This window comes from Cupressus sempervirens, chromosome 9 (assembly GCF_028749045.1).
Source record: "Cupressus sempervirens isolate cs-2001-9-10 chromosome 9, ASM2874904v1, whole genome shotgun sequence".
In the NCBI taxonomy this organism is placed as follows: domain Eukaryota; kingdom Viridiplantae; phylum Streptophyta; class Pinopsida; order Cupressales; family Cupressaceae; genus Cupressus; species Cupressus sempervirens.
This window is the reverse complement of record NC_143126.1, coordinates 34,957,054-34,982,065: the sequence shown is the minus strand read 5'-3', so window position 1 is coordinate 34,982,065 and position 25,012 is coordinate 34,957,054.

The window sequence follows — 25,012 nt, the reverse complement described above, 5'->3', positions numbered from 1 at the left end:
CAGTCTACACACTCAATAGAGTTCAAGTCAAGAAAGGTACAAATGCAACATGTTTTGAATTATGGTATTGGCATTCACCTAATGTAAAACATTTTAAAATATTTGGATGCAAACACTATATATATAAAGAGTCTAGAAATGGAAAGTTTGATGCAAAGAGTGAGGAAGGTACATTTATTGGTTATTCTACTAGAAGCAAAGCTTATAAGTGCTTGAATGTTAACACTAACAAAGTAGTAGAAAGCTCAAATGTGAAATTTGATGAGCTTGCAAAAGTTCAAAGTGTTGAGAACACCAAGAAAACAAAAGAGTACAAGACCTTTGTATACTTTTATGAAGGTATATCTAATAATGGTGAAGTTACAACTTAGAATGACAATCAACAACAAAATCCAGTATCTGTTGAGTCACAGATAGTGAATGCTGAGCAGCAGACACATTCAGAAACTGAGCTGCAGAACATAGAGAATGTTCATTTAGATTGTGAGAACTATCAACATGAGGGAAATGGAGAAATATCTGATGAAAATACACATGAACATTCAGATTCTGAAAGAGACAACATGCAAACAAGGAAAGAACTAGTATTGGCAAAGTATGTAAGAAGATATCATCCTGCAGATCAAATTATTGGAAACAAAGAGGTAGGACCAATGACACGGAATAGACTCAGAAGTGAGACATGTCTCCTCAACAAAATAGAACCAAAAATAGTAAGTGAAGCCATAAAAGATGATGGCTGGTACAATGCTATGAAAGAAGAAATAAAAGAAATTGACAAGAACAAGACATAGACCTTAGTCTCAAGACCAACTAACAAGAATGTAATTGGAACCAAGTGGGTGTTTAGAAACAAGTTAGATGAGAATGGTGAAATCATAAGGAACAAGGCAAGACTAGTCTGTAAAGGGTATGCATAAGAAGAAGGACTAGACTATGGAGAAACTTTTTCTCTAGTAGCCATAATGGAAGGAGTAAGGACCTTACTGGCATATGCAGCTTTCAAAGGATTTAAAGTCTATCAAATGGATGTTAAGTCCACATTTTTTAATGGTATACTTGAAGAGGAAGTCTACATAGAGCAACCAGAAGGATTTATGGATGAAAATAACAAAAACAAGGTATGTAAATTGCATATGACTCTATATGTATTAAAGCAAGCCCATAGAGCTTGGTATGAGAGACTTCACAAATATCTAGTGCAAATAGGATTTGAAAGAATTGATGACAATAGCAACATGTACATCAAATTATAAGAAGGTAAGGATATCCTTGTATCTGAAATCTTTGTGGATGACATAATTTTTGGAGGAAAGGAAGCGCTTTGCAAAATTTTTGCTGACAAAATGAAACATGAGTTTTAGATATCTATGTTTGGAGAAATCAAGTTCTTTGTTGGATTGCAAGTACATCAAAAAAAATATGGTATATTCATGACACAATAAAAGTACATGAAAGAGATACTCAAGACATTTGGATTGGAAGACCTTAAACCTATCAGCACACCAATGGCAATAGGACATAAGCTGTCCAAAAATGATGAATCAGCTGAAGTCAATCAAGCAATGTACAGATCCATGATTTGAAAACTACAATATGTTGTACATAGCAGACCAAACATAGCATTAGAAATTGGAATAGTTGCTAGATTCTCTGCTAATCCTAGAGAAAATCATCTCATGGAAATAAAAAGGATAATAAGGTGTCTCAAAGGAACTGATGATTTTGGCCTATACTACAAAAAGAATGAGAAGTTTGAACTCAATGCATACATAGATGTAGATTAGGGAGGCAACATTGATGACGGGAAAAGCAAAAGTGGAGGAGCATTATTATTAGGTAAAAGGCTAGTTACTTGGACTAGCAAGAAAAAAACATGCACATCTTAGTCCACTATAGAAGCATAATATGTGGCAGTAGCAATCACTTGCACAAACATTGTGTGGCTCAAACATCTATTGAAAGGAATGAAAGAAGAGGTAACCAAACCTGTGATACTATATTGTGATAATACAAGTGCTATAAACATACCCAAGAATCTAGTAATGCATGCAAAAACCAACCATATTGCAATCAAGTATCACTATGTCAGAGAATTGGTGGAAGACAAACAAGTGAAGATGGAGTGCATTCATACAAAGGAAAAAATTGCAAATATCTTCACCAAACTATTTCCCAAGGATACTTATGAATATCTTAGAGGCAAGTTGGGGGTAAAGCCTCTAACTCAAGTAATATAAACCAACAAAGAAGCTGTCCCACATCAATAGGAGTAGATCATTGAAATATCAGAAGAATGATGCAGAGGATGACAACAGGAACTGAAATTCCAGATCAGTCACAAGCATGGTGATAGAGGAAAAAGACATACGATGCAAAACTTACACCAAGCATGTTGAAGATGCTCCACCTTTGGGATTTATATCAAAGAGGGAGATTTATGAGAAATTGATCAATAAAAACGTAAGAGGGAGATGTATGAGAATGTATGAGATCATTAGTAGACCAAAAAAAAAAGAGAGATGAAAGAGGGAGATTTAGAAGAGATAAGAAACTGATCAGCAAGTAGCTATGAAGGATTAGGAATAGAGAGTAAGGATGCAACAGTCAAGAGGGAGAAGCAGAACAAAGGATTTAGTTTGTATCAACAAAAGAGGGAGACATGATACAAAAAGGAAGATATGTAATGAGAACAAGTTTTCTATTTGGTATATAATTTTGGTAGTAACTAAGTTGGTCAACTCAATCAATTGATCAGTTTGGTTTTCCATCAATAATAAAGAGGGAGATTGTTGGAAATGATCGAAAAGATCTTTGAATGAAGAATGATGGAATTGGTAAAGAATGCTTTCAATCATTGTTTTGTCATTAATGTCAAAATTGCTAACTATAGGAATGAGAATTGCTTAAGTGATCCAAATACTATCACTTAGTTGATTGACAAGATGTAACAAGAACATGTAGAGAAAGGTTGAAATTATGATGGTGTAATGAAGTATAAGGATTAGCTAAGACAATGATGAAATCATGTATAAATGACATACTTTAAGACATTGGGAATGGTCACTACAATATGCAAGGTTTGACTAAACCATTTGCAAAGACTGACTAAGTTCATCTGTGAGTGCCAAGCAATCCTTTAGGTGCTGAGCATCAGAAAAAGGTAGTGGATGCTGAAAAAATTTCTTCAAATGCCAAGCAATCCTTTAGGTACCGAGCATCAGAAAAAGGTAGTGGATATCGAGAAAATCTCTTAGGGTGTTGAGCATCAGTGAATAGTAGTAGAAGCTGAGTAACCCAGTTAATGTCGAGTATTAGTAAACCAATGAAGTTGAGTTGCTATATTATTTGTTAAGTCAAAAGAATTACCAGATCAGTAACAATAAGTTTGTTACATTGAATTTTGTGAATCAGTTGGATGATAAGGATGATGAGTAGATGTCACATAATTTTATGTAAACCATGCGAACTAATTCAGGGTGAATATTGATGGATTTTCTAGAAGAAACAATTTGGAGGGAAAACAATTTCTAAAATCAATTCAAATTGATAAGCGGGAAGACTTGAGAAAAAAATGAAGAACATAACATCTTTATCAGGAGTTACAAGTGAAAGATCAAAAAAATGAGAGAGTGAATTGGTCATAAGTGTGTTCATGTGAAGAAGCCAAGAGAAGGCTAGTGTGAAGTGTCAAGAAGAGGACATAGTGAGGAGTAAGCATAGAGCATCAAGACTCTGAGTTGATCAAGTGGCCATAGTTTGTATTGGCATAACGAGTGTAAGAACTCAAGGAGATAGATCTTGAAGGGTGGACAAGTTTTCAACACTTCAAGGAAGAAAAGCCAAGAAAAGAAAAGAACTAAAGAGTGATCTAAAATCTACAAGGTTAGAGCTACAATCTTTATCAGGTCAAAACCTTTCTAATACTTTCTTACCATTGTATTAGATATTGAAAGCCTACATTGCTAGGTTAGATTAATAGCTAGGTGGATAACCCTCAAGAAAAGGATAGAAGATCCATAGGAGAAGGATAGGAGATCCTTAGAGAGGGATAAAAGATTATTTTGAGAAGGTGACTATAAATCCCATGGACTTGGGTAGGCCTAACAGCTCTATGTAAATCCTTTAATAGGGTGGTATTCCAAGTTGAATGTTCTTAAGTCCTCTAATAGGGCACACTCCTAACTGGATGTACACATCCTTTAACAGGGTCACATCTGACAGTATGTAAAGCCTTTAATAGGACAAGCCTTTAATAGGGAAAACCATCAGAAGTGGTTGAAATCAATTATGCAGTAATTTTGTGGGTGTCATCCCCACCCCAATTTTATCTTCTTATTCCTAGACGGTTTTTGGGTCACCAAAATCCTTTGTGTTATGAGGTGATTCATGTTTATTTTTCATATTATTTAATGTTTAATTACATGGATGATAATTTCAATTACATGCCATTAAGGATTTGACAAGACAGTAAAAAGGCTAGTACTTCTGATTCACCCTAGTTTTATTAAAAAAATTGTATTGGACATTATTGGACTTTGAATAATTGATTCACCCCCCCTCTTAGTTATTCTAAAAGAATTCTAAGAAGGAATGCCTCTTACTTTCTTGAATTTACTTATTTTTACCAAATTATCAAAGTTCACATGACACAACCTCCTATGCCATAACCAACTTTATTCAACTTGAGCAATAAAATATGAATATTCACCAAGTTCAAGATAAAATAAGTTACCTTGTGTTTGAGTGCTTGATACAATCAGCTTTACTTTTCCATCCAACAGTCTTGCTTTTTCATGCATGAATTCCAGTTTGAATCCATTATTGAGTAGTTGTGCCACACTTAACAGATTGTGTTTTAGTCCTTCTACCCAATATGTATTATCACATACAAGTTCTTTGGTTGCTATGGTTCTTTCTTTTCCTTTTATGCAACAAGGTTCATTATTACCAAATCTCATACTGCCACCATCATAGTCTTCAAAATGTTCAAACTTAGTTTTATCACTAGTCATGTGATGAGAGCAACCACTATCTGTAATCCTTGTATCATTTTTTCTCACATGAGAAATGAGTGCCATTTGTTCATCATTGTCAGATTCATCCTTTACAGTAATGTAAACAATTTCATCTTCTTCTTCATCAATAGAATCATTAGAATCCTTAGCCATGAAACATGTTTTCTTACCTTTGTCCTTGAAAGATTTGAATTCTTTCTTGCCATTGCACTTGTGACCTTTCTTCTTATCCTTATTCTACTTATTTGGGCACCTAGTAGACATATGTCCAATTTCTTCACAAGAAAAATAGATTAGAGGAACCTTACCTTTGCATTTTCCTTTCCCTCTTGAATGTTTCCTTTCTAGTAGAGCTTTGACCAACTCGAGATCACTATCTAAACTTTTTTCTGATTCTTCATCACTATCTAATTGACGATCCTTTATTTTCTTGCATTTCACCTTGAGTGAAAGCTTGGCTTCAAATGCTAATTCAATGTTCTTGGCAACTAGAACATAATTATCATAGTTGTCTAGCAAAATGTAGTCAATCTTCCAACTATGGCCTCTAAATTTATCTTATGATTTGTTTCACATCTTCTTTCTTGAATTTTAGAAACTTTGATTACATAAATAGGAAGTAGAGTTCTAAGAACTTTACTTATAACCATTTCCTCCTTGATATCTTCTCCAGATGCTTTGATCGCACTAACACTTGCTTTAAATCTTTCAACAAATTTAGCTATGTTTTCATCTTCCCTCATCCTCATCTGATCAAATTCTCCTCTCAAAATTTTTGCTTTGGCTCTTCTCACATTATCATCACCTCCATAGATCTCTTTTAGTTTGTTCCACATTTCAAAGGTAGTTTTGCAATCCTTGATGTCATCAAATTCTTCATAACTTAGAGTAGATGCAATATCTATCATCATGTTGTTATGAGTCTTCTTTTTAGCAATATCATTGATAGATAATGTACCAGTAGGTTTTGCGTACTTTTCATTAAGGTACTTCAGCCTTGAATTACCAATAGAAGCCAGATGAAGTCTTATCAATCCTTGCCATGCTGAGAAGTTGTCCCTATTGAGGGGGGGGGGGGGGTGAATCTATTACCACAAAAACAAATGCTGATCCCTTAGATGTCTTAAATAACTAGTTACTATTGTCACTCAGTAAAAACTTCACAAAATGTTGTAACTTGGTAGATTAACTTGTTACTAAACTCTAAGCATTCATAATTGTTAGAATTCATGCAAAAGTAAATAACAAGAACACAAGAGACACCAAATTTAACGTGGAAACCCAATATTTGAAAAAACACCAAGTAACTAGTTACCAATTTTTACTCTTCTAAAGTGAGCCCTATTAGGAGCCAACCCTATTAAAGGTTACAATACACACTATTAAGTGTGACCTTGTTTGAGGATTTAATAACCTTTTTAGGAGTGGCCTTGCTAGAGGTCTTTAGAAAAATTCAACTGAACTATCCACTTTGTTAGAGGATTTACAAAATGGCTGCTAAACCAACTCTGTTAAGAGATTTTGAAATCACTACTACAATGGTTATAAAAGTAACAATGGATTGACCTAAATAAGATGCAACCAAATTTGCTTATTACAGATCTCTATTTCACACCATTAGATCCTCCTTGATCAAATATAGCTTTGTTGCTCCTCAATTGTCTCTGATTATTCTTTAGAATTTTCTCACCCAATAATCAATCCTCCTTGACATTCGCATCATATCAAATCTATCACACCCTTAGAATTCACAACTTGACCCTCTTATATATACCTTTTCGATTATCAACTTGGCTCATTCACAAGTTACATTTACCAATAAACCATACATCAGTTGGCTACAAATATTAAATTAAACAAGTAAACTTTATTTCACAAAATAATGAAATCCTTCATTGTGTGACCCTGCTCAGTAAATACTGCTTCCAGAAACAATTTCCTGAGTTAACCAACACAACTCAATAAACACTACAAAATCCTTTGGCTACCAAGGGAACTCAGTAAGAATTGAATTTCCTTTGCTGACCATGACAGCTTGGTAAGAACTATTTCTGCTATACTTCCCTTTGATGACCAAGTAAGCTCAGTAACAACTGAATTTCCTTTCTTAATCTTGAAATCTTGGTACACTCTGTCTGTACAAGGTAAAGTCTGAGAATTCTCGGTTGACATTGTAAACCTTCTTTTCTAACCTTCTGAGCTCATTAGACTCTATCTTCTACCTTTCTAACCAACTGAGCTTGGTAGACTCTATCTGATAACTGATATGACATTTGTGTAACATCAAAGACAACACACAATTGAACAATTGTATCCAACATATTGATGGAGAGTGGTTTATCTAATAATTTATTTAGTAGTTTATCATTATTAATTGGTTATTTATTTGGTAGTTTATTTGGTAACTTATGTGGTTGTTTGTTTGGTACTTTATTTGGTAGCTTCATTGGTACTAGATTTGGTAGTATATTTGGTAGTTTATTTAGTAATTAATTTAATCATATTAGGGCATGATGGAATCAAACCACCATCCTCCTACTTGTAAAGTAGGTGCTCTTCTATTGAGCAAGTACCCTTTAATGAATAGTGCTATTATTAAATGCTAGGATGTTTTCATTGTCAAATTCATTAGATGTGACTTGTTCTCCTTATTATAATAAAGTTGTGGAACAAAAAAAGAAATACCTTTATTTGTGTAAATAATGGAGAAAACTAAGTCTAAGAATTTTGCATGAGAATTTACTGTCATCACAAGTTTCTAATTTTAATTTTTCTTAGAGGAATCAATTTATATGTAGCTTCATCCAATATATAACATGAATGTACTTACAACTAGGAGAGAAAAGTATATTTATGACTCTATCACTATTAATCTATTTACAATGTATTTTTATACCAGGGCACCTAGGAGATAAGTAAACCACTAGAAATATTAATTACAACAAATAAAACTTGTTATAATAACCTAGTAAAATGCATGGTTTAGCTTATTATTTAATTAGCCTACACTACTTAAAATAGAAAATACAAAAAACTTCAAAAATTAAAACAAATATAATTTTGATATACTTCATACTTGACAACCATGGCTAATCAATTTTGTTGCTCATCTAGAAAAAAGATTGTATAGAGGAAGTTAATTGAGAGCCTGATATGATAATTCAAGAAGGCATTAGCTTTTGTATACAAAGAGATGATAGCTTGCATACAACAACCAAATTCAGCTATGAAAATGGTAATATTAGAAAAAGTAACAAAAAAATAAAAAATTATATTAATTTGAGCTCCACTAGCCTTAGCATATGTATAGTTCAATAATTAATTGAATGTCACTAAATTAAAGTTCACTTCAGTTAAAATAACTAAATCTATCAAGATGTACATGCCAAGCAAGGTCTATTATATCCAAGAAAATCATGGACACTTCTACTAATCTCATTGCTCAAAGAGATCTCCCATCCCATTCTAAGATATGTTAGATAAATAATTCATAGAGGAAACTACCGGCATTATCTTGAGCTAATGCTTTTATACAAAAAAAATATCATCCCATCAGTTTGGAATTATCAACTCAATTATAGTATCAATCATGTTTGAATGATAGAATTTGAGTTTAAACTTCCTAGAAAATCATTACCAAGCATATTCAAGTGCTAAACAATAGAATACAAAAGAAAATCCCAAATTTGAGAGATGAGATACAGTGTGTTTCAGTCAAATCAATAATTTCAATACCTATACAAACAACCACATATTTTGTAAGAAGCATGTCCTATTAAAGAAATGATACATCACATAAATACAAAAAATGCATAAAAGAACCTATAGGAAAGTGAGTTCAAAAGTAATATTTGTTAATCAATAATCAAATTTAATAATAACAATTAGTTTATCAACTAGTATAGTACAACTTAATAACAATAGTGTTGATTTACATTGCATATCCATTGCATGCCCCTATTATACATGAACAATAGTACATCATGATCATTGTAATTACATTAATTACATCATAATTTTCATCTTAAAGATGAATGTACAATCCAATATACATAGGCTTCAAAAATATTGCCATGTATCCTTTAGTGTGATCCCGTGTCCAAAGCCATTGAATGTCATGCATCTGCTATCTGAGATGGGAGTTTAGCCAAGGTTCTTTTATGTTACCAACCACAAAGTGTTTACTCCTTTGAGATTCTTCCTTACACAATGAAATCCCTAAATCTGGCATGAGAAATCTATCTTTCCAAAAAAAGATGGATTAGATAGATTAGATGTATTTGTGAAACATACTACATACAACCATGTGCCTAGTAATCTAAGCATAGAATGTGACATGGAAAAGAAAAGAACACTACACATCTACTCATATGTAGTGAAAGAAAAACTATAACATATCTACCCACATGCACATTTCTTTTATTTAAAGTACATCTACTCATATGTAAGATAAAAGTAAGCATAGTCGCATACATATGCTTAATGTTAGAATATCATACTTAAATACAATAGATAAATGGCTTGGCCAAGCACTACATTCACCAATAATACTGTGATAGAGACAAAATGTAATTAATCTTATCTTCAAAATCTAACAAGTTGAGAGAAGCAAAAGAAAATGCATCCATCCCTACCCTCCCAATTGCCACATTATATGCAACCATTGAGGAGATAAAAACCTGACACCTAGGACCAGCATAAGAATTTACAATTAATACTATTAATTAGCATACACCAATCTCATTTTCTTTATATAACTTTTATCTTTCCTAGTTAAGAAGGTAATATCACTAAAATCTACACATAGACCTATGAAAATCATCATAATTTCAGAGTATAGGATCTGATTAAACAACACTAAGGTAAATGACATAGTTGCTTTTTCAAAAAATAAAAAAATACAATACCCAAGAGATTTGATTACTGATATGAGAACTTGGTCATTTTTTATTATCATTGTGTTATTATTGCAGACATCTCATCTATACTAAAACAAGATTTGATAATATGTAACAGGTCAAGCCATGCTACTTGTTCCCACTTTTCGACATGAAAAAATTTAATGAAAAGAAAAAAATTCTTATTTTAACTAGGGCTTTGGGTGAAGCAAATTCTTTGTGTGAAGCCTCCACATGGATTCACATGAAGCCATATGGGTTTGGCTTTGAAAAAATCCTAAGGCTTCATTTGAAGCCCTACAGGCCAATTGGCCCATAAAAGGACTTCGTGTGAAGCCTTGGGCTTCATGCAAAGACTAATAGGCTTCACTCAAAGCCCATTAAAACTGTCAATATACCATTGAAACCTATCGACAAAACCAAATTTATTATGCTAAGAGAACAAGAAAGGGGCTTTTGGTGAAGCCTCTAGGGAAGCCAAATGTGCAACATGGGGCTTTAAATGAATCTCATTGGGTAGTCAAGGGGATTCAAGTGAAGCCCCCTAGATAATAAGGGGGCTTCACTTGAAGCCACTTGGCTGATAGGGGGCTTTACTTGATGCCCCCTTGGTCATTCCCTCATGGACACTGTTGTCATTAGGAAACAACCCTAAGGGCTTTGAATGAATCCCACATATGGTAAATAATCTTGATGGCTTCATAAGAAGACCAAAAAAAGAGCTTCATGCAAAGCCTCTAAAAATGGAAATTTCAAAATTTGTTAATAATTCATGTCAATTTTTTCTCTTTGGAGAGCACAAACAAGGGCCAAATAGGTTTAAATTCTAAAATTAAATTTGGAAAAGTGTTTTCCTTTCAATAAGATTTCCCATGAATATACTTTTTGCATATATTGTGTTTATTATGATGTTTTTATTTTTAGTTTTATTAAATATAGGGTTTTTTTCCTTTTTAGAAATCTCCATTTGAAGCTTCAAAAAATATATATAAGTAAAGAATAATTTATTTTAAAAATATGATCATTAAAGCTATGTGTGTTAGCCTTCTAAAATTTCAAGAAAAATTTCAGTTTGATAAATACAAATCAAGTTATATTGATCAAAAGAAACCTATGTCTAAGTTAACATTGGTTTCACTTTGTCACTAAATAAAACCCAGATAAGTTTAGACAAAATTTAACAAAACCAAGAAAACTTGCTAGATATTGATGTTAATATTCTAGCCTTGAAATATTTTTTTAATTAGCAGATTTCTAAGAAAAACTATGTTGATCAAAACACCCATCATTTTTTGAAAATGTCATTTTTTGTATAAACCACTTCTCAAAGGAAATGGAAAATAATTTCCAAGGGGTTTAATTTAGTTGGTTGAAGCAATGAGATCTCATTGTGGATAGCATAGTTCAAATCCCAAGAAGTACATCTTTGTCGAATTCTAAGTTGTGACTCTTGATTTCTATTACTTGTATTTGTCTCAATGTATAAAGTGGATTTGAAGTTGTGGCTCTTGGTCTTCCAATTTTTGTTTCTACTATGATTGCTCATAAGAAGCTTGAATCATTTGTAATTGTTTCTCTTAAGGAGCACCCAATTTGTAAATGATCTTAATACAAAAGAAGATGGAAAAATGGACTTAAAACAAAATCACTAAAAATATTGAAAAACATTGTTAGAAACTACATATGAAATGTTGAAAATTACTAGTTTATATCACCATCAAATTCTTTATTTATGTTTAAGTAATATGCATTTGAAAATCAAGTTTTTGATAAAATTATATATTTTAGTGTCAAACTTGGCCAAAAAGTGGGAACCATTACCATGGCCTAAGAACACATATATACCCAAATAAATATACATGTTTATAGTTACAATAGGTGTGGCATTAGTTCATACACATTGTTTAGTGAGTTGTATTTTAATGAATGTTATAAATAGATAAAGTAAAATAAATAGATGAAAGTAATTAAATATAAATAAAAATAATAAATTAAAAGAGGAACACATATTAACACTTTTTCAAACTTAAGCACTTGACCTCTTAACTAAAAAACCCATTATCTACCATCTCATCTATTGTTATCTTCAAGGGGTGTGGTAAAAGTAATAAGTTATAAGTTGTAATTGACTAAGATAAAGAAAAAAAGAGAAAAAATAAAATGTCATTGGAATTGAACCACTATCATCATGGATGGAGGAAGAGTGCATTAACCATTGTACCATAGGAATCCCTTAAGGACTACATGACAACCTAGACAACCCAATGAATAGTTAGAAATTAAGACAAAAATATATATGAATAAAATATGGTTTGATTTAATTAACTAAACTATAGGAGGAAGAATTTTCAAATGGATCACATGAATTGAAAATGATATATTTTTCATATAAATTAGGAGCCTCACTGAAAATGAGAAACAAAGAATTTTTGACAATAAAATATAGAAAAATAAAAAGTAAAACTATAGTTGAATTATTGGAAAGGAATCGTGGACATGGAGAATATTGGGGGGGGGGGGGGGGGGGTGATCTAGGAGGAAGGAGGGAAAACATACCATATTGAAGCCATGGTAGACCAAGAAGCTTGGGAAACACACAAGCGTTTCTCTTGCAACCCATATCAAGAAACCAACTAGGCTTTTTTACTTTCACCTATTTCTCAGAAAAGCCTATTTAAACTAAGGAATATAAATTGAAATAATGAATCATTAGAAATGAATGGTGTATGATTAAAGAAATTTTTTCTAGTTTATTAAATGAAATGCTTATGTCTGAATATATATTGTTCTAGTTGTGCTAATGAAATTCCCCTTTTGATGCAGGAGCATCCAGAGGTATAAGGGCAATCTTGTGTCACCCAAAAAAATGTACTTAGACTTAGTTTATGTTTCATGTGTTTTCATTTTTGGACACCCATTTGGGAAAATAAAGGTTCCAACTCTCACAGTTCCACTATAAGTGTGCTAGAAAATCTCAAAAAAATAGGAGTATGTAATTGAGCCATCATTTTGGTGAACTTGGAGGTGTAAATTGGCTAGATCAATGTAATTGTAATTTAGAGCATTCCAGAAAAAGAATCAGGTCAAAAGGCCCCACGGTTTGAAAGTTATTGCAATTTTTTGAGTTGTGGAGACCACCTAAGAATGCTTCAAAGTCAGGTTAGGGGCATTAAATGAGCTCAAAAAGGGCCAAAAATGGTGGACAAGCGAAGCTGGTCCATAGGGCTATAGAGAACTTTGAGAGCTTTCCAGAAATCTAAACGATTTTTCAATCGGAGCTACAGTTGAAAAGTTATGCCTCCTGAAAGTTTGATTATCGTTTTTGGATTCTTCTAGATTTGTGTCGACTTCTAACATAGCTTCTGGAACCTTCTATTTGGTCGTTGGATGCCTACTAGCACTTTCTAGAATGTACTCCTAGTCCTTAACCCTCCAGGGTCTATTTAAGGATATTTCTGGCATTGTAAGAGGCAGTTCGGAGTGGAGTTTGAGAGGAGGTACTGAAAGAAGAAATTATCTCCACATTTATGCTATTATAAGCCCTTAGGGCATGTTTTGAAGTTTATTTTCTCTCCACTGAATGTACTAGCTTATTTTTTAGTTAATACAATTTCTCTTTTCTATTGTGTCCATTTTGTTCTTGGGTTGTGTCTCCATCAAGTGGTATTAGAGCAGGTTTTCCTGAGTGTGTAGACAGAGTGCCGAATATGAAGCAGTTTGCACCAGGACTATGTGGTTGTGAGTTTGAGTTAGAAGATGCCTCCACAAAGAGAGCATGGTGGAAGGGCCAGAGCTATTAATCCTGAGGAGGTTAGAGCCCTCCAAAGGTAGGTACAGGCATTGCAAGAGGAGCTCCATAGAGGAGCAAATGTTGCCACACGTGATGATAGTAAGGATGACAATGAAGAAGAAGAAATTGGACTAGAAGGGGAATTTGACGGGGAAGTTCTGAATCATGCAGAGGAAAGGCTTTTTAAGGCCATTACTAAGTTTGGGAAAAGACCTACAATTGAAGTGGGTGTATTTTCAGGAAATCTAAAACCAAATGAGTTGATCGATTGGATCAATGAACTGGAAGAATACTTTGAGTATGAGGATATTAGGGACGCAGATAGGGTTAAGTTTGCAAAGGTAAAACTGAAAGGCCATGCCAAAATTTGGTGGCAAGAGGTCCAATTGCAAAGAAACAAAAGAGGAAAGGAGAAGATCACAAGATGGGATCCCATGGTGGACAAATTGAAGAAGTAGTTCATTCCTGTGGACTACGAGCTTGATTTGTTTAAGAAGATGCATGGTTTAAAGCAAGCAGGAAGATCAGTCCAAGAATATACAGAGGAATTTTTTCTGACTCTTGATTAGAGCAGGGCATGCAGAAGAAAATAAGGAGAAGGTTGCTCATTATATCAGTGGGTTGCGACCTAGCATCTAGGAGGAATTAAGTCTGGTAAGAATGATTAGCATTGAAGAGGCATACCAGTTTTCCCTATGAGTTGAAGAGAAGCTGAATAAAAGGTTTGAAGGAAGAAAAAGAGGGCACGATCAAGGAGGAAGGGGAAGCAGTAGATCATCTGGAGGCCGCAATGAAACCCAAAAGAAAAATGAATATGTGGGTACTAGCATGAACCAGAGGAATGAGGGTTTCAACTACTCTCATGATCAAGACTTTGGAAATTAGAGAAGAAGAGGTAGAGGATGTGGACAAGGAATAGGTGGCTACCTTTTTCCATTGCAATGAAGAAGGTCATCGTTTCTTTGAATGCCCTTCATGACAAGGAAGGACAAATAGGAGAGCTGAGGGCCAAGCTAGGGTTGCTCATGTGGATGAGGATGCACAATCATCACATTTAGAGGATGCAAAAAGAGGAGAGACCTTGGTAAATGAAAGAGTCCTACTAAGTGGTGAGATTGAACTAGGACAACGGAGGAGTTTGTTCCGTACTAGATGCAAGTGTGAGGATAAATGTTGTGACATGATCATTGATGGTGGTAGAACTGATAACTTGGTATCAGAAGAGATGGTCTCTAAGATGAAGCTCAAGAGGGAGAAACATCCCCTGCCCTATCAGATTGCTTGGGTAAAAGATGATCATAAGGTCCTGGTAAGTGAACAATGTTTAGTGAAATTCAAAATTGGGAGTTACCATGATGAAGTTCTCTGTGATGTTATTTCAATGTATATTTTCCATCTATTTTTGGGTAGACCATGGTAGTTTGATGCACATGGAGTAAATGATGGGCATGCAAACACATAATCTCTGACAAAGGATGGAGTTCGCCGCAAATTGAAGCCCATGAAAAAGGAAGGTGAAAAGGTATGTAGCAGTTCTAGGATTTGTCTTGTTGATAGAAGGATGTTTTTAGATGGCATGAAACATTAGCATATGTGTTATGTTTTTATTCCTAGGAAAGATAAAGAAGGTAGTAGTGAAATACCACTTGAAGTATCAAACTTACTAAGGGAATTTGGAGATATTATCTCTGATAATTTTCCAGATGGATTGCCACCAATAAGGCAAATTAGTCATCAGATAGATCTAATTCCAGGAGATAGTTTGCCTAACAAGGCTACTCATAGGATGACTCCTATTGAAACAAAGGCGCTAAATAGACAGGTTCAGGAGCTATTGAGGAAGGGCTTGATTCAAGGGAGCCAAAGATAAAACACTCAAGATCAACACATGACACAATGATTTACATGGAAACCCAATTTGGGAGAAAACACCAATAACATGCTACTTGATTCTCACTCTTCTGAAGTGATGCCCTATTAAAAGCCTGCCCTGTTAAAGGATTACAACACACTGTTAAATGTGACCTTGTTAGAAGATTTCACCAAACTATTAGAAATGGGCCTGGTTAAAGGTCTTTAGAACATTCACTTGGAATGTCACCCTGTTAAAGGATTTTTCTAATGGCTGTTAAACCAACCTAAGTCCGTAGGATTTAGACTTACAGTTACAATTGCTAGAAAGTAACAATAATGGTCTTTTGATTTGATATAACTTACAACATGCTTTGCAAATTTCAGATCACACTTTCAGTTCAATCCTTATGCTTGGCTTTAATCTCTTTAGCTCTGATGGCTTGTCTTCCTCTCAAGCTTCATCTCCTTGAGTCTTCTAACTCATTCTGTCAATGCAATCACCTTTTTGGTGGTCTATACAAATAGAATTTCTGCGCTATCTTCTCCTAGGCACATTCTTCAACATTTCATGCTTTTATGCTTGACCACTTTCTCCTTTCCTTCTATCCCCTCTCGCTCTCTCTTTCTCTTATTAACTTATGTCTTCTTATATAGAAGTTTGATTTGCCTTTACCGCTCAATTCTCCCTCTTCAATTTTTGGGTTTCAAAATTGATTAGGTAGGATACAATGTATCTACCCCATATCTTGTTTTCTTCTTGAAACTTCACCAGTTGTATCTTAAAAATGTGCTACATGGTGTTTTGTGCCACCAACTCATCATTCTTATCTTCCTTTTAATTCACAGATTTCTAGATAACAACCTTGTCAGCTTAGATCTGGCAAATCTTTGATTTCCTAAATAATGCAACAACTCGACATTATTGAGTTATCGATGCTCGACACCTCTATGTTACTCGGCACCTATACCAACTCGGCACTTGAACTTACTTGGCACTTGAACTTACTTGGCACTTGAACTTACTCAACACTTGAACTTACTCAGCACTTGATTCTACTCGGCATCTGAAGTTTACTTGGTATTAACTAGAACTTTCTTGGCTCTTACTAGCTTGCCCGTCTCCTTCTCTCTAATGAACTTAGTTTGAGCTTTACAAAGGACTTAGTTAAAACCTTAAATCTTTGATATGTTTCAGTGTGCCCATTCTTTGTAGTATGTCATCAAATACATTCTTTCATCAATGGCTTAGCTGATCCTTGTACTTCATTCCAACATCATAACTTCAACCTTTCTCTAGGTATTTTAGTTACATCTTATTAATTGCCTCCACCTTGGCAATCAACTAATTGATAGTATTTGGATCACTAAAGCATTTGTCATCCCTGCAAGTAGCAAGTTTGACATCAATGACAAAACAATGATTGAGGACATTCTTTACTAGTTCCATATTTTATTCCAAAAATCTCCCTCAACTTTTCTTATAATTATTTCAATCATTTCCAACAATCTCTCTCTTTGGCATTGATGGGAAACGAAACTGATCAAGTAATCAATTTAGTTACCACCAAGATTGTATACGTTGTCTTGATGTATTTCACTACTGATCTCATATATCTCCCTCTTTCATATATATATATATATATCTCCCTCTTTCTTTGCATTTGATTAGTTTCCCTGCATATTTCTCCCTCTTTGACATAAATGCCAAAGATGTAGCATTTTTATCATGCAAAATATAAGCTTTGACTTCTTGTTGTTTTTCTCCCTCTGTCACGATGCTTGTGACTGATTTGGAGTTTCTGTACCTACTGTCATCCTTTGCATCAACCTATTAATATTTCAATAATTTATTCCTGTTGATGCAAGGCAGCTTCCTTGTTGCCTTAAATTTCTTGGGTTAGGGGTATGACCCCCAATTTGCCTGTAAGATATTCATAGGCATCCTTGGGCAATGGTTTGGCAAAGATATCTATAGTTTGTTCCTTTGTGTGAATGTATTCCAACTTCACTTATTTGTCTTCTACCAATTCTCTGACATAATGATACTTGATTGCGATATGCTTGGTTTTTGAATGCATCACTGGATTTTTGGATATGTTTATAGAACTTGTATTATCACAATACAATATCACCAGTTTTGTTACTTCTTTTATTCGATTCAATAGATGTGTGAGCCATACAATGTTTGTACAATTGACTACAGCTGCCACATATTTTGATTCTACAGTGGATTGGGATATACATGTTTGTTTCTTTCTAGTCCAGGTAACCAGCCTTTTGCCTAGAAATAATGCACCTCCACTTGTGCTTTTTCTGTCATCAATGTTTCCTCCCCAGTTTGCATCTGTATATGCATTGAGTTCAAATTTTCCATTCTTTTTGTAGTATAGACCAAAATCATTAGTCCCTTTGAGATATCTCATTATTCCTTTTACTAATATGAGACAATTTTCTTTAGGATTAGCAAAAAACCTAGCTACTATTCCAACTGCTAATGCTATGTCTGGTCTACTATGCACAACATATTGTAGCTTTTCAAACATGGATCTATACATTGTTTGATTGACTTCAGTTGACTCGTCATTTTTGGACAGCGTATTTCCTATGGTCATTGGTGTGCTTACTGGTTTGGATTCCTCCAATCCAAACATTTTAAGAATTTCTTTGATGTACTTTGATTGTGTAACAAATATTCCATGTTTAAGTTGGTGTACTTGCAATCCAACAAAAAATTTGATTTCTCCAAACATAGACAAATTTCAAATTCATGTTTCATTTTGTTAGCAAAGCCTTTGCAAAGTACTTCCTTACCACCAAATACTATGTCATCCACAAAAATTTCAGATACAATAATGTCTTTACCTTCTTCAGCTTTGATGTACATGTTGATGTTATCATTAGTTCTTTCAAATCCAATTTGCACTAGATACTTGTGAAGTCTCTCATACCATGCTCTAGGTGCTTGTTTCAAACCATAGAGTGCTTTATGTAGCTTACACACCATATCCCTATTGTTCTCATCAACAAATCCTTCTGGTTGTTCAATGTAGACTTCTTCTTCTAGTATACCAGTAAAGAAGGCAGATTTTACATCCATCTGATAGACTTTGAAATCTTTGTAGGCAGCATATGCAAGTAAATTTCTTATTCCTTCCATTCTAGCAATAGGAGCGCATGTTTCTCCATAATCTATTCCTTCTTCTTGAGCATAACCCTTGCATACTAATCTGGCTTTATTTTTGGTAACCTCACCATTCTCATCTAGTTTGTTTCTGAATATCCATTTAGTACCAATCACATTCTTGTCAGTTGGTCTGGGAACCAAACATGAGGTTTTGTTTTTCCTTATTTGATCAATTTCTTCTTCCATAGATTTATACCAGTCATCATACTATAATGCACCATATACTGTCTTGGGTTCAGATTTTCTAATCAAGCATGATTCATGTCTTAGTCTATTCCTTGTCATTGGTCTTGCATCTTTGTCACCAATTATCTGTTCAGCAGGGTGATGGTTTTTTACATATTTGGATAATCTTGGCTCTGTCCTTGTTTCCATGTTTGATCTTTCGGATTGAAGATCACTATGCACTTCATTGTCAGATTGTTCTTCATTATGTGTACTATCTTTCGAATCAGATTGTGCATTTTCTTCATTTTGTAACTCGACTTCTGAATGCAACTCAACATTCATTGGTTGTGAATCGGTCAAAACTAACACTTGTTGTTGATTTTCAATTTGATTGTCATCATCCTCATCAGCAGTCATTCCTTCATAAGATAATACAAAGGTTCTTTATTCTTCCATTTTCTTTTGTTTTTCAGTTTGGACTTCTATGTGCTCATCAAAATTTACATTTGCACTTTCCAAAATTTTGTTAGTGTTAACATTCAACCATTTATATGCCTTACTTCTAGTGGAGTAGCCAAGAAATATACCTTCATCACTTTTTGCATCAAATTTTCCATTTCTAGTATCCTTCAGGATAAAACATTTGCAACCAAACACTTTGAAATGTTTTACATTGGGTGAGTAACCATACCATAATTCAAAAGGTGTTCTATTTGTACCTTTCTTGACTTGTACTTGGTTCAGTGTATGAACAACTACACTTACAACTTCTCTCCAGTATTTTAGAGCAACATTCTTTTCCATCATTAATGTTCTGGCACAGTCATTCACATATATGTTTCTTCTCTCAGCAATTCCATTCTGTGGGGGAGTTCTAGGAGCTAACGTTGGTCTTTTGATTCCATTGTCATTATAGAATATCTCAAATTCCTTTGATGTAAATTCACCACCTCTATCTGATCTTAGACATTTTAGGCTTTTTCCAGTTTCATTTTCAACTCTGGCCACATACCACTTAAACATTTGAAAATCATTAGATTTTTGTTTTAAGAACATAATAGTCATCATCTTGGAATAGTCATCAACAAATAGCATTATGTATTTATCTCCTCTATAGCTTTCTATTTCCATTGGGCCACATAAGTCAGTGTGAACTAACTCAAGTATCTCTTTAGATGTATAGTTCTTTCTTTTGAAACTTGATTTTGTCATCTTTCCTAGCTTATATTGTTTGCACATGATATTATCAGGCTTTTTCACTTTTGGTAGACCTCCGACTTTCTTCATTTTACTGATGTTGACTAGATTATCAAAATTGACATGACATAATCTTCTATGCCATAACCATTCATCATCAAATTTTGCAAATAGACAAGAAGCATCATCCATATCAAGGTAAAACAAATTACTCTTTGTTTGATCTCCTTTTCCTATTAGTTTACCATCAGTATCATAGATTTTTGCAGTTTTGTTTCCAAATTCCACTTTGCAACCTATATTTCCTAATTGTGAGACACTCAATAAATTGTAGTTTAATCCTTCAACATAGTATGCATTATCACATGAAATCTGTTTTGTGAGCTTAATGGAACCTTTTCCTTTGATTTGACATGGAGCATCATTACCAAATCTAACACTATTTCCATCATACTGAGTAAAGTTGACAAACTTACTTTTGTCTCCTATCATGTGATGTGAGCATCCACTGTCTATGATCCATCTGTCATTCTTTTTTATACATGTCACCAGTGCTGTGGCTTCTTCTTCATCAGATTGGTCCTTCATGGCTACATAAAAAACTTCATCATCATTGTCATCAGAATTCTTTTCAACAATATAACACTTCTTACCTTTTTCTTTGTAATCTCTTTTGTCATCATCTCTTCTATTCTTGTATTTACTGCTTTCCTTGGAATCCTTTTTTTTGTGGACATCTTGTAGCAATATGACCTACTTCATTACAATTGAAACAGATGATAGGCATCTTACCTTTGAATTTTCCTTTGCCCCTGTGAAATCTTCTAGCGAGCAATGCTTCCAATTGTTCCACATCTTCCTCATCAGTGCTACTATCACTAGATACATACTTCATTTTTATTCCTTTCTTTGATTTTACCTATTCGACATCTTTCAGTGATAACTTTTCCTTAAAAGCATATTCAACATTTTTAGGTTTGTAGTTGTCAAAGCTAGATAACTCAAATGCTATGAGTCTACCTATTATACCTTCAAAGCTTAGATTATTTCTTGGTATGCATCTTAGTTCTTGTATTGTTGATACTCTAATAGCATAGATAGGGAGCAAGGTTCTTAAGAACTTACTATTAACAGTATCCTCATCCAGTTGACCATTCAAGCATCTTATTGCACTTACCACTTCCTTTATTCTTGCACCATACTGAGCAGCATTCTCATTTTCCTCAATTTTCATGTCGTCAAACTTTCCTCTGAGACTTTCTCTTTTTGGCATTTTGATCTTTTCTGCTAGTAGTCCCTTTAAACTGAATCATTTGTTCGGCTCTGATATCAATTGTTAGAATTCTTTAGAATAACTAAGAGGGGGGGGGGGTGAATCAGTTATTCAAGGTCCAAATGCCCTGTTAATACCTTTTTACTACTTTTAATGAATCCATACCCTTTTCATCTGTTCAAACTTAAATCAATCATATAAGCAAGTTATAGTATATCAACATGCAAAGATAAAACAATCAAGATCAACACATGACACAATGATTTACGTGGAAACCCAATTTGGGAAAAACTACTAGTAACATGCTACTTGATTTTCACTCTTCTGTAGTGATGCCCTGTTAAACGTCTGCCCTGTTAAAGACTTACAACACAATGTTAAATGTGACCTTGTTAGAGGATTTCACCAAACTATTAGGAATGGGCCTGCTTAAAGGTCTTTAGAACATTCACTTGGAATGTCACCCTATTAAAGGATTTTTCTAATGGCTGTTAAACCAAACTAAGTCCATAGGATTTAGACTTGCAATTACAATTGCTAGAAAGTAACAATAATGGTCTTTCAATCTGATATAAATTACAGCATACTTTGCAGATTTCAGATCACACTTTTAGTTCAATCCTTATGCTTGTCTTTAATCTCTTTAGCTCTAACAACTTTTCTTCCTCTCAAGCTTCATCTCCTTGAGTCTTCTAACTCATTCTGTCAATGCAATCACCTTTGTGGTCGTCTATACAAATAGAATTTCTACGCTATCTTCTCCTAGGCACATTCTTCAGCATTTCATGCTTTTATGCTTGACCACTGTCTCCTTTCCTTCTATCCCCTCTCACTCTCTCTTTCTCTTATTAACTTATGTCTTCTTATATAGAAGTCTGATTTTCCTTTACCGCTCAATTCTCCCTCTTCAATTTTTCGGTTTCAAAATTGATTAGGTAGGATACAATGGATCTACCTCATATCTTGTTTTCTTCTTGAAACTTCGCCAGTTGTATCTTAAAAATGTTCTACATGGTTTTCTGTGCCACCAAATCATCATTCTTATCTTCCTTTTAATTCACAGATTTCTAGATAACAACCTTGTCGGCTTAGATCTGGCGAATCTTCGATTTCCTAAATAATGCAGCAAGTCGGTATTATTGAGTTACTGGTGCTTGGCACCTGTGTTACTCGGCACCTATACTAGCTTGGCACTTGAGCTTTTTCGGCACTTGAACTTACTCGGCACTTGAAATTACTCGACACTTGAACTTACTCGACACTTGAACTTACATGGCACTTGAACTTACTAGGCACTTGATTCTACTCGGCACCACTCGGTATTTGAAGTTTACTCGGCATTAACTAGAACTTACTCGGCTCTTACTAGCTTGCCTGTCTCCTTCTCTCTAATGAACTTAGTTTGAGATTTACAAAGGACTTAGTTAAAACCTTAAATCTTTGATACGTTTCAGTGTGCCCATTCTTTGTAGTATGTCATCAAATACATTCTTTCATCAATGGCTTAGTTGATCCTTGTACTTCATTCCAACATCATAACTTCAACCTTTCTCTAGGTATTTTAGTTACATCTTATTAATTGCCTCCACCTTGGCAATCAACTAATTGATATTATTTGGATCACTAAAGAAATTGTCATCCCTGCAAGTAGCAAGTTTGACATCAATGACAAAACAATGATTGAGGACATTCTTTACTAGTTCCATATTTTATTCCAACAATCTCCCTCAACTTTTCTTATAATTATTTCAATCATTTCCAATAGGATGGAGAGTGAAGGATGTGTATAGATTCTCAAGCTATAAATAGGATAACCATCAAGTACTGATTTCCTTTGCCAAGGATGGATGATCGTATGGACTAGTTGATTGGAGCTCAGTGCTTTACAAAGATAGATCTGAAGAGTGGTTATCACCAGATATGGATTCAAGAAGGAGATGAGTGGAAAACAGCCTTCAAGACCAAGGAGGATCTTTATGAGTGGTTAGTCATGCCCTTTGGATTGATGAACACCCCAAGCACCTTCATGCAGCTCGTGAATGAGGTACTTAAGAAGTTTTTGGGAAAATTTGTTATTGTTTATTTGGATGATACTTTAATTTTCAGCGAGACTTTGGAAGAACATTTATTGCATATTCGTAGTGTCCTTGAAAGGCTAAGGGAAGAGAAACTATTAATTAATCTAAAGAAGTGTATCTTTACAAAAAGGGAGTTAGTCTATTTGGGGTTTGTTATATCACCTAAAGCTCTCAAAATGGATCCAGAGAAGGTAAAAGCCATCTTGGAATGGCCTACTCCAAGGTCTGCTACTAAGGTAAGATCGTTTCATCGTCTGGTTAGTTTTTACAGGAAGTTTATTAAGAATTTTAGTGGCATATGTGCACCCCTAACTGATACAATAAGAGGGGATAGAAAAGAGTTCAAATGGACTGCAGCAGCTGTGAGAAGTTTTGAATTACTGAAGAAGAAGGTGATAGAATAGCCTATGTTGGCACTTCCATATTTTAGAAAGCTTTTCCAAGTGGATTGTGATGCCAGTGGCAGAGCTATTGGGGCTGTATTAAGCAAAGAAGGTAAGCCTATTGCATATTTTAGTGAAAAATTGAATGATGCAAAGAAGAAGTATTATGTTTATGATCAAGAGTTCTATGCAATAGTTCAGGCCTTAAAGAAATGGAGGCATTATTTATTGCCAAAAGAATTTGTTTTGTATACTGATCATTGTTGAGATAATGGGTGTTGCACACATTGCATAATATTGTTATATTTTATTATTTTATTTTATTATGTAATGTTGTGCCTAGATGGACTTGCAACATGTAAAGATTCCCATAGAATATTCTTGATGAGTTGTATTGTAACATTGTGAAAATATGTCATGTAATTATTTAATATTGGGGAAAAAAGAATTAAATACCCAATATTAAATGTGGGGTCAGTGGGATAGGTAGCACATGGTTTATGTAATACCACTTAGTGGTCTTGTGGGACTTGCTACTATATAAGCAGCCACAAGGGTAGTTGTTGTAGAGTGACAACAAGAAGAGAAAAGGCAAGAGTCAAGTGGGACAAGGCTTGACAGGTTAGCCAAGGGAGCATTTGTGAAGGTTGAAATCATGGCATGGGGTGTGGATTCATGCTTGTTCACATAGTTTTCTCAATTGTGGCTATGGCCATGAACGCTTCCATGGTTGTATGACAATGGTATTTTTGTTGAATAATACATGGTGATGGATGCTTTTGGCGGCTAGGTTTTTTCCTCAATGAGGGTTTCTCAGGGTATATCTTGTGTCACAATTTTGTGGGTATGTTGTCTATTCTCTTCCATGTGGATTTTAATTCCATGTTTATTTTAGATCTATTATGGTTTATGTGGAAATGGTTATATTCTTTGTTGCCAAGTTTCCTTACAATCATCAGGCATTACAGTACCTAAATAGCCAAGCTAAATTTAATCTGAGGCATATGAAGTGGGTAGAGTTCTTGTAGAGCTATACATTTGTGTTGAAGCATAGAAGTGGAAAATCTAACAAGGTTGCAAATGCACTAAATAGGAGACAGTTGTTGCTTACAGTAATGCAGGTTGAAGTAGTTGGGTTTGATGAACTAAAGAAATTGTACCTCGAGGAT